Source organism: Rhamphochromis sp. 'chilingali' (assembly GCF_963969265.1).
Source record: "Rhamphochromis sp. 'chilingali' genome assembly, chromosome: 11".
Lineage (NCBI taxonomy): Eukaryota > Metazoa > Chordata > Actinopteri > Cichliformes > Cichlidae > Rhamphochromis > Rhamphochromis sp. 'chilingali'.
Window position 1 is genome coordinate 3,286,303 of NC_137938.1, and position 10,534 is coordinate 3,296,836.

Sequence of the window (10,534 nt, forward strand, 5' to 3'; positions counted from 1 at the left end):
TTGGCATAACAAGAGGAAAATCTCCTAACAGAAGAGATGCAAGGCCATTTAGCATGTGGCTAAATGCACCATAAGCTAGCTCAACCTCAAGTGGTGTGATGGTGATTAAGAGGATGTCACGACATTTTTCCAATAGTTCTCTAATCCCATATGGAAAAGAAATAGAAAAAACTTATAAAAGACTTGCATCAGATGTGGCCTACTTCATATAGTGAATCATAGAAGGCTGATATGCTTTACTCATGAAAGTGGCCACTTTCATATGTTGTTTTAGTATCCAAAACATACTAGTTTCATTTATATAATTTTTCAAGGGATCTTATATCTGTTTTCACTCTTATATGCTTTTCATACAAGTTTCACACAAGGCAGATACAAACTTTATAAGATTTATAGATATCTTTTCCTGCGGGATGTCAGAGGACATTTCTGAACAATGCCTAATAATATATTTAATTAAATGATAACAAAGCTGCTCTTCTTTTAAACTACAAGGATACAGACCAATATCTTTTAGGTACCAGAGCATAAATACACGTGAAATAAATATTTATTTAAAGATTTTCTTTTCTGTTTAATGTGCATACAGACTGTTGCTTAATATGATTAAGTTAGTTCAGAAATGTTTAACAGCCTTCAGGTCATTTTAACGCTGACCAACAAAGTGATTGATCTTGTGGAATCCTTGGCCCATCTTCAAGTGATCTCACGTTGTGTTTTTGGTTTCTCACTTCCATCTTTGCCATGTGGTGCTAATACACACACTCTGGTATGTTATAAATCAGTGGCGTTAACCATCATCCCACAAGACAGGCACAAAAAAGCTTATAAGCCCATATACTCTATCTGCTGTATGCGGATTGGAGTTCTATGCATTTATAGTAAAAATCAGTGATTAATATGTAAACAGAGTTTCCAGTAAATTGCTGCATTTTTCCTTTGGCCTGCCCCACATACAAATTACAGAAACAAGAGGACGTTTAGTCTTCCACTGCTGTCTAAAGATCACTGGTATGATTAGGAACAGATCATATTTTATCTAGAGCTGGGCTTTGGCCTCTCTCTGTCACATATGTTCATAATTAGCCGAGAGACGAAAGTCCGGCTGTGGTCAGCCTATGGGGAGGGAAACCGCGAGTTCATGATCTTTAACGGATTAAAGCTGCATCTTGGGAGAAGTGTATATGTGTGTCTGTGTGTGTGTCTGTGTGTGTATATATGTGTGTCTGTGTGTGTCTGTGCATTTGTGACAGAGAGAGAGTGAGACAAGGAAGCTCCCATCTGTTTCTACATCAGAATTTTAGGTCTTACAGTCTATACTGCACCTCATCACAGAGGGTATAATTTAAAAGACACACACACACACACACACACACTACAGTTTTTTACAGCCACTAGGACACATGTCTCAATACTTAGGTCACTTTTGCAAAACTCTTCACACAATCCTCCTAACTGACCGTCAGCTTGGCAAAGCAGTTCATTTCACATTCAAAATGCACTACAACTACCAAAACACTTCATTCAGGTCTCAAATAAACTCATTCTTCCAGAACACTAGCAAAGGTTGACAGCCGACAAACACACTTTGTCACCCACAAAACAATGACCTAAAAAACACTAACAACATGTAGCATTACACAGTGTTTCCTTGTGTAAAACAAGGACACATCTCTGTTTATAATTTCAATATATGTTACTGGAATGAATCAGACATCATGCAGAATTCGTTAATATTTGTTTATGTATTTTTATGTTTTTGCACTAAGTAATCCCAAAATACAAGAATTTGTATACACACCATCCACTGATACACATACAATAGTAATGCTAATCTACTCGGTCTTCTCCATTTGGCCACAGGTTCTCATCCACATCACATCTTATGTCATCTAGGGCAACACACCTAGGAAAGAATCCCCTGGCATGCCTGATCCATCCCTGGCAATCTTCTGCTGATATCTGCAGGCATCCAGCATTCGTTGCATCCAGGAGGGACATTTGATCATGTGGATGATGGTCGTAAACCTTCCACCGCCATGAGGAAAAGAATTCCTCTATGGGGTTGAGGAATGGAGAGTAAGGTGGGAGGAAAAGAGACTCCATTCTGGGATGGGCTGCAAACCACTCGGTGACTGCACGGGAGTGATGAAATGCCACATTGTCCCATACAGTTATAAATGTTGGCCGATTCCTTCTCTCCGCATCCCTTTCCTCACCTAGCACAACCCTTCCATAGAGATCATGCAGGAACGCAAGGAGCCGTTCAGTGTTGTATGGCCCAATCAGTGGTCTGTGTAGCAGCAGTCCATCAGTGGATGTTGCTGCGCACATTGTGATGTTGGCACCCCTCTGGCCCGGGACATTCACGGTGGCTCTCTTCCCAATCACATTCCTCCCTCGTCGCCGTGCTTTGGCCAAGTTGAAACCTGCCTCATCCACAAAGATGAAAATGTGGTGTGTTTGCCTGCCTTCAATCTCCATGACTCTCTAACATAAATCCACAGGGCAACATAAGCTGTTACAGTAGTAAATTTGTAAAAGTTGTCTGTGTGTGTTTGGTTTTGTTCAAAAACAGATCTGTATCGTGATCTTACCTGGACATACTGGTTCCTGAGTTGCTTGACATGTTCAGAGTTCCTCTCAAAAGGCACAGTGTGCAACTGCTTCATCCTGACCTGATGTTTTTTCAGGACTCTAGAAATTGTTGTTACGCTTACACTGTGAATATTTGCGAAAGTAACGTTGTCTGCCAAGACTCTTTGTCTAATTTCAGTGAGTTTTATCCCATTGTTTCTGATGACCATATCAACAATGGCAGTTTCCTGCACATCAGTGAACATCCGTCCTCTCCCTCCTGTGTGAGGTAACCGTTGAGTCCTAAGCAGAAATGCAACAACAATTACACAAAAGCTTATTTACTTCTGAAATGTGCAAATGCCCCTGCAGAATACAAGTTACCTGTTGGTTTGCCAGAAAACTCTAACAATAGATGCCACTGTAGAGCGTTGCAGATTTGGCTGCACTCTCTGACCAGCCTCTCATTGAGTGACCATGATTTACTACATGATCAATTACAGTAGCTCTGATCTCATCTGAGACTACAGCTCTTGATCTTCCTCTTATTCTTCTTCCACCACGCATACGTATTCCTCACCCCCTCCCGGCCACTCTTCTTCCTCTTTCAGCCACTTCTCCATTTCTGGCTGGGTCCATGTTTACATCACAAAACAAACCTATTCAGCAGTCGTCTCCTTTTGTAATGAAATTGAAGGAGTGACACCTGTGTAGATGTTCATCTACAATGAGGATCAGCTGTGGCTGGTTAAACTGCATTTTTAGATTTAAAATATGTTTCAATAAAATATTGCTGTTGAATTTTGCTGTCTTATTAAGTTTTGCATTGTGTTATTGTTTTGACCATAAGTTTAACAGTTTTGAAAACAGTATGTAAGCACATGCAAAATGTCCTGTACGTACAAAGATTTTTGGCAGTTGTTGTGTCTGAGTGAGAAGATGATTCATGAAATTTGAGAGATGAAGTCATTGAATGCATTTTGTGCCCAAACAATGATAACTGGTCCTCAGTTTAGCCCACATAGACTTCTGTCGTGCTCACTGTGTGAGGAAGTTTGCAAAAGTGACCTAAGTATTGAGAAATGTGTCCTAGCGTCTGTAAAAAACTGTAATCTAAAGGAGTACTGGGATGTTAAGGTGTTGGGCTACTGTTTCCTTGAGTTGTCTTTTTATTTTGCTTCACATTGTTTCAATAATGGACACACAACACCACACTATCACAGCACCCTGCTCTTCAATCCTAGTCCTTGGAAAGAATCATGGTTGGTTACTCAAGAGAATGCGCTTTGCTCCTCCAATAGAAATGCAGCTTGAGGGATCAGTGCTTGTTACAGGCGTACTTGAGCTCAGACAGATCACGATCGAGTCCTGAAAATGAAGAGATGCCAAAAACTGCAGTTCCCGGAGTGGCCACTTGAGGCTGGCTCCACGAGTGAGTGAACCATGTGGTTCATGAAATAACCATGTTGACAGTGTCATGGTGATCTGAAACAAATCAGCCTGTGATGCTATGGCACCTTCCATTTACACAGGTCATCTTAACACAGTGAAGGGCAGAATGCGATGAAGTTAGAGCCCAGAACCTTCTTACAGTAAGTGCTGACCGCTACACCACTCTTGGTTCAGACCAAATATTCAGTTTTTCTGTTTTTACTACAAGTGAAGGCTACACTAGCCCAGCCCTACACTGATACTTTCTTGTAAAACACTGCCACCTATTGATTAAAATCTAAATAAATCTTAGCACATGACCCCATTATTGTCATTAAACAATGCTACGATAACCTCTTAGTTTCATGTTCATACGGGAGCCATCAGGGTGAAATATTAATTACTTGGGCACCAAGTGCAGAATTTCATTGAAAGTCATGACAATGAATTTAAGTTGGCTGAGTATCGGCTAAAAACCGACATATGATTAGTAACATGAATCCCTGATTTGAAGCCTTTGTGGGCTACCTCAGAGAATACCCTTATGTGTTTTTGTTGGTGCCATAAAAGTTTTCTTTTATCATTAAAAATTTAATTTTGATCTTAATCCACATCATAAAACTTTTAAAGTCCACCAGACGCAGGATTAGGGCTACTATTTAAGATTGTCCAGTTCAGATCATCAAGTGGAAAATCTTTCAAACCCAAAATGTGAGAGACTTCATTTGTCTCTTCATTGTGCTGTATGTTGCAGATTTAAACCTTTAGATTGACCCAGTGGGTTGTGTAATATTAGCAGATATGAGGCAAACATGAAATTACAGCCGTGGGTGTATCTGATCCCAGTGCAGATTAAATTTCTAGTGTCAGGGTTTGCGTGAACAGCCCAAATAAATGAAAAATTTGATATCACTTTGTTTCTTGTTTAACATATGTAGTTGGTGTTTTGGAAGGGAACACGTGGTATCAATTTTCTACAGCCTGCAAGAGGGTGACTGAAATGCATCCTGTCTGCGTTGGTGACACGGAGCTGCATTGTTGAGCTAAAACAGATGAAGGAAAAGCCTCCTCGATGTAATGCAAGGCTGGTTTGTGTTGCAACCCTGAAGGTCCAGAGTCAGAACTGACAGTGGCCATCAGAAGACAGAGGAGTGCCTGCAGGGATGCAGCCGTCTGGGATTACTGGGTGAGAGAGTCAGCGTATCATATTGCCATTTTCTTGCTGCTTTCCTTATTACTTTCTCCAAACCAGAGCTGCTTCAACAGGAAACACTGAGGTCTCTGACTCGTATCTGTTTCAAAAAAGTATTAGACTGAAGTTTCATATGAAAAACTTCAGATGGCCTGGTTTCTTTAACTGTGTTAGTTTACTGCTGAGAGACTTTCAGCTCAAAGATTGGGCTATTAGAGTTGGAAGGACTTGGAACTTTGAAAGTCACCGACAAAGCAGAAGAAATGAGAGGAAGGAAAACTAGTTTTGACCTCCTGATTTCTTCTTTGTGTGCGTATCTCATACTAAACATAAAAACGGCAGCTTTGGTTAACACAAGAAACAAGTTTAAAATGATAACTATGTATTGAAGAAAGACAGGGTATCTAATACCACCTGGGCCTGTGTGAAGAGTGTAAATCTAAGAAGCAATCCAAACTGCACTGTGACCCGGTTGCAGCTGGGCAAGACACCAAGGCCTGATTACAGCCAGCCTTGTTCAGGCAAATGCTCATGAAATTGAACATTTACATAAACATAAAGTTGCTGCAAAACATTCAGAAGAAATTCCAGAGGAGATGTTTGAATCAGTGTGCGAAGGATTATGAAACTCTTTCTAAGGCTTCGGGAATCCACAGATCCACACTGTGATACATTAGCTACAAATGGGAAAGATGGTGAATAAGACAGCAGGCACCATCCACAAGTCCTCAGAGTGCATGATCATTCATCAAGCAAGAAGACTGAAGAAAAGACTGGTCTCGGCTGGAAGAGTGGAGAGGTGAAAGCCGCTGCTAACAAACAACAGTAAGGATCTTTTTACTGCTTTCATGACTCTCAAACATTGTTGAGACTCTTCTATGGAAAGATGAGTTAAGGTTGAACTGTTTGAAAGACAGAAGCAGAGTCCCATTAGACCTAAAGTCAACCGTGGAAGTGTAACGTTGCAGGGTCTAGTCTTTATTAAGTCTTTACTAAAGCTTAAAAACAACCGAGTTATGCAACTACAAGGTGCAGCTAAGAGTAAGTCTGCTGCTAAATGTGGACCTAACAGTTCAGAGTAAAACTACAGACTGAGTGTGTCGTGAAAAAAACGACACAAAACTCTGACAGAGTTGACATCAAACGACGATGAACCGGTCCTGATGTCTACAAACAAGAAAAGGAAGAAATTGAGATTTCTCACTTCTCACCAGGAGGCAGCAGCAGGGAGGAGTTGAAGCTGGATCACGACTGCTTTCGCAACATCAGTGGGGCAGTTCAAGTTCTTGTTAGGAGATTTGAGACCACATCTGAGCAAGTAGAGCAGGGGTGTCCATCTCCAGGCTTCGAGGGCCGGGGTCCTACACGTTTTAGATGTCACCCTGGGTCAACACACCTGAATCAAATGATTAGTTCATTACCAGGCCTCTGGAGAACTACAAGACATGTTGAGGAGGTGATTTAGCCATTTAAATCAGCTGTGTTGGATCAAAGTCACATGTAAAACCTGCAGGACACCGGCCCTCGAGGCCTGGAGTTCGATACCTTTGAGGCAAAGGAATCATTTTAGGAAACCGACTGAGATATCGTAACGTCTAGCTGTATATCTGAAGGAAAACAGGATTAGTTTATTTGCATGTGCAGAGTACCAGTGCACGCTCTGAGCCACAGCGCACGTGTTGCCAGATGCAGTGGTCTGATTGGTCACATCTGTTTCTCCACCAAACTGGAACAAAGTCGGAAAGAACAAATGCCCCAAATTTTTACAGTGAAGTGAGGCGGTCAGTGTGAACAGCTGCATTAAAAGTTGATGAGTTTAAAAAATATTTTTAATCACTGCAACTCCCCCTGACTTCTGCTCCGCGGCTGCTGGGCGAGCCCTCATCTGGGACTCTCCTCAGCTCTTACTGGAACAGTGGCGCGGCTGCCCCTCTGTTGGTCTTCCATGGTCTCTTGTGTTCTGGGGGCCTCTGGATGTCTGGAGTTTTGATCTCCTCCATACCCGCTTCACACCCTGGAGGACGGGGCTGTGGCCCCCCCACACTCCCTAGCAGATCATTACATGGAGAAACCTTTGGAATGCAAGCATGCTGATCCACACAGGTATGCACACATGGGTATTCACAGACGCGGACTAAAGCTTTCTTGGCTGCTGCCTCAAAGCACACTGTGCGCTGTCTATCTTGCGTGCTGCACAATATCGTTTATTATTTAGTAAATATTGATATCTATGACTAGCTAGTTTATTGTGATGGTGCTTTGTTTTTTTGTTTTCTCTATTATTATGTTACTCTTTGTTGTTTGCTGTCTCCTCTGTTTGTTTTTTTTGTTTGTTTGTTTTTTTTCTCCATACAGGTGACCCAGGAGTTCTTTTTTTTTTTTCTCTCTCTTCCCCCCCCTTCTCACCGTCTCTTCTCCCCTTTGGTTTTCTTTCTTTCTCTCCCCCTCTTTCTCTCATTCATTCCCCCTGTCCTATTTATTAAAAAAAAAAAAAAAAAAAAAGACAAAGGATGAACTGAAGCTCTGCCATCACGTAATGTCGCATACTGCTGTTTCTGATGTCATTTAGGAAAAAAAAAAAAAAAAAAAAAAAAAAAATATATATATATATATTTTTAATACAAGATTTGCATAGAGAGGTTTTCTTGTGTCTGCGGTTTTTGTTGGAACATAGAGCTTAGTTGTATTTCTGTGTGCGAGTTAGAGCTAGCACAGATCTACATATAGACCCCTGGGTGACTCCACAGTTGAATACTGACAGAGGAGAGGAATGGTCAGTAGCACAAAAGCAAAAAGAATGTATGATTTGACTTGAATGATCCCAGTGTTGCATCCTTTCCAAATTTTATAGGCCACCGTATCAGATGCTGCAGGTCAACAATGGCACCGGCTCCAGCGTGAGCAGTTCGAACATCATTCGTCACACTGATGAGCGAAGCCCTGAGAAAGATGTTTGAAACAAGACTGAAAACGTTCATCGATGCTGTTGTGCCATTCGTAATGCTTCAAGTTTTGCTGTAAAGGGTGATTTTGAAACTTTGGTGAAACTTCTAAACCGTGTTGACCAGCTGAGCTGACGCCTGCTGCAGCTGATGGTAAATGAGCCACTCTGACCGTCACCCTGCTTCCTGCACTCTTTCCATTCAGTGAGTTGGGCGAGGGTGCCGGCTTTCGCTGTCTAGCACAAACCTGAAGCTACTTCAACTTTCCGGGTAATTTACAAGCTTTACCCCAGTTCCCCCTTTCTGACTGCAGAGCTTTGAATTAATTAACTACTCTGAACCTATATTGGCTTTTATGAAACGCTCTTACGAGATTTCAACATCCTCTTTGAAACAAGAAGCGCTGGGATTTCAGTCGGGAACGCTATGATCCGGAAGAAGACGACTCAGTAGGAAAAGCAATTTACTCACGACCAGTCACAGCAGTGTGTGGCAGATCACAGCTTTGTTTATTAGGACCTTTCTTTTTGGAAACACAAAATGATACACATAGCATTTTTAATGTCTCGAGACAAACACTGGTGAGGCCGGCGCACACAGGCTGAGCTGACAGGAATCCAACATCTTAGGCTCTTACTCTGCATGTAATTGCACACTTCTTGAAGACCCTCCAACTTTGTTTGTGTGAGAACTGGCCGAGTGTGCTCTCGCAGGCTGCTAATGAGCAGACATGGGGATATGGTGCTAATACTGACTATGTGGAGCGACACACACATTTGTCTCCTCTCTCTGGGCTACCTATCAGAGGCACCGAGTAATGTAAATAGCAGGAAACCTGCTGTGTTTTGTAACTTGCCAGTGAAGCCTCATGTTTAACCACAGCCAAAGAACAGGTGGTACATCGCAGCCAGCAAAAGTAGTTATGGTAACATTAGATAAGACGCATGCTGTGAGTTTCTGTATGATGGGTGCAAATTTGCAGTCTTTTCTAATTATCACAATGTGGCCGAGCCCAGGGGGAACCAGCAGAGAGGATGCAGATGACAGCAGGAAATGCATAATAAGCCAGTGAGTGTGTCCAGGATTTAGAGGTTCAAATGTAGCTGTGCAAACGTTTTCATTTAGCCTTTCAATCAACACTTGCCACTTCACCGCTCTTCTGTCTGCTAAAGTGATTGTAATAGTATCTGGTCCACATTGACTTCTACTCACCAAATGTAAAGGTAAAGTCATCCTGTTATCTCAGGTGAGGTTGACACAAAAGTGGTGTAGATGCTTCCTACAGTGAATAGCGTGTAACATTGTAGCAATACTGATGTTTTGGAGCAGTGATAACATTAATGACATAAATGTGACAGTGAATTAAACTGCCTGTAAGAATGTGAAGCTGCATGCTAATGCTTGAAAAGGCTCCAAAGTGCTGAATAAACCGAGTGACCAAATATTACCTTCCTTTCACTCCACTGCTGGATGAATTCTTTTTTTATTTAAACCAGCCATATTGTGTGGGTTCTGCACACAAGCACAGGAATCCTCCAGTGCAGACCACCCTGCACAGACCACGAGACCACTAATATAATAACCATTTGTATGGCTCTGCTTTCTTTTAGCTTGTATAATCTACTCCAAACAACAAGTGCAAGTGTGATGCCAAATATTTATACCAAAGTATGATAGCCCCACAAATCCGCTCAGCAGTGATCTAAAACTTAGCAGACACACTAAAACACAAAAGCTGATTCGATGTGAAACCACAGCAGGGCTGAAAAGCAGTTTTGTAAATAGGTATCTATAGAGCAAAATAAAACGTCTGCTTTAGTAAGTAACAGCAGATGCTTGGATCGACTGTAACGGCAAAACAGTGTCTCAAAATCTGATTTGTGTTTCGGGTATCACGTTTGTTAGCATGACTTCATAAAAACACTTCAGTCAAGGTAATATTTTACCATTGTTTGGTATCAAAACTATCTTAAAGTGTGTTTGGGTACCCCCACTTTGCACTGTGGCGAGCTGCAGTTGATGGCACAGGAGAAAACATACTGTAACTTTATGACATCACAGTAGTTTCTGATGTGAAACCTGATGAAACTAAAACATTTTCACCCACAACAAAAGAATAAACATGAAGTTTCAGGTTGTAACCTTTCACTTAGTCGGTCACTAAGATGGATTTAGTGTCTCTCTGCAGCAGCGACACTTGGCATCTGACAAACACGACACATTATGCTATGTGATGAGCACACGTTGGGTCTTTATGTTTATTTGCTTTGAATTTTTGGTCTGTGACTTAAACAGCACATTCTGTAAGTTTGAAATCTCATCCAGAATGATGTGCTACATTATCAAGGATCACAGGGAATATTTTATCCCCTACCTCCCCCTGTAAAGTTAA

The 10,534-nt window shown here is 41.6% G+C and overlaps 1 long non-coding RNA gene across 1 annotated transcript; it reads right to left on the bottom strand.

Moving 5' to 3' along the window:
• Nucleotides 1-1,770: 1,770 nt before the first annotated feature.
• On the bottom strand, nucleotides 1,771-3,437 carry LOC308405564. The gene is made up of 3 exons (XR_013973359.1): nucleotides 2,962-3,437; nucleotides 2,598-2,880; nucleotides 1,771-2,429 (listed from the first exon to the last, which is right to left on the bottom strand). It is a non-coding gene; the product is annotated as an uncharacterized lncRNA (long non-coding RNA).
• Nucleotides 3,438-10,534: the final 7,097 nt, after the last annotated feature.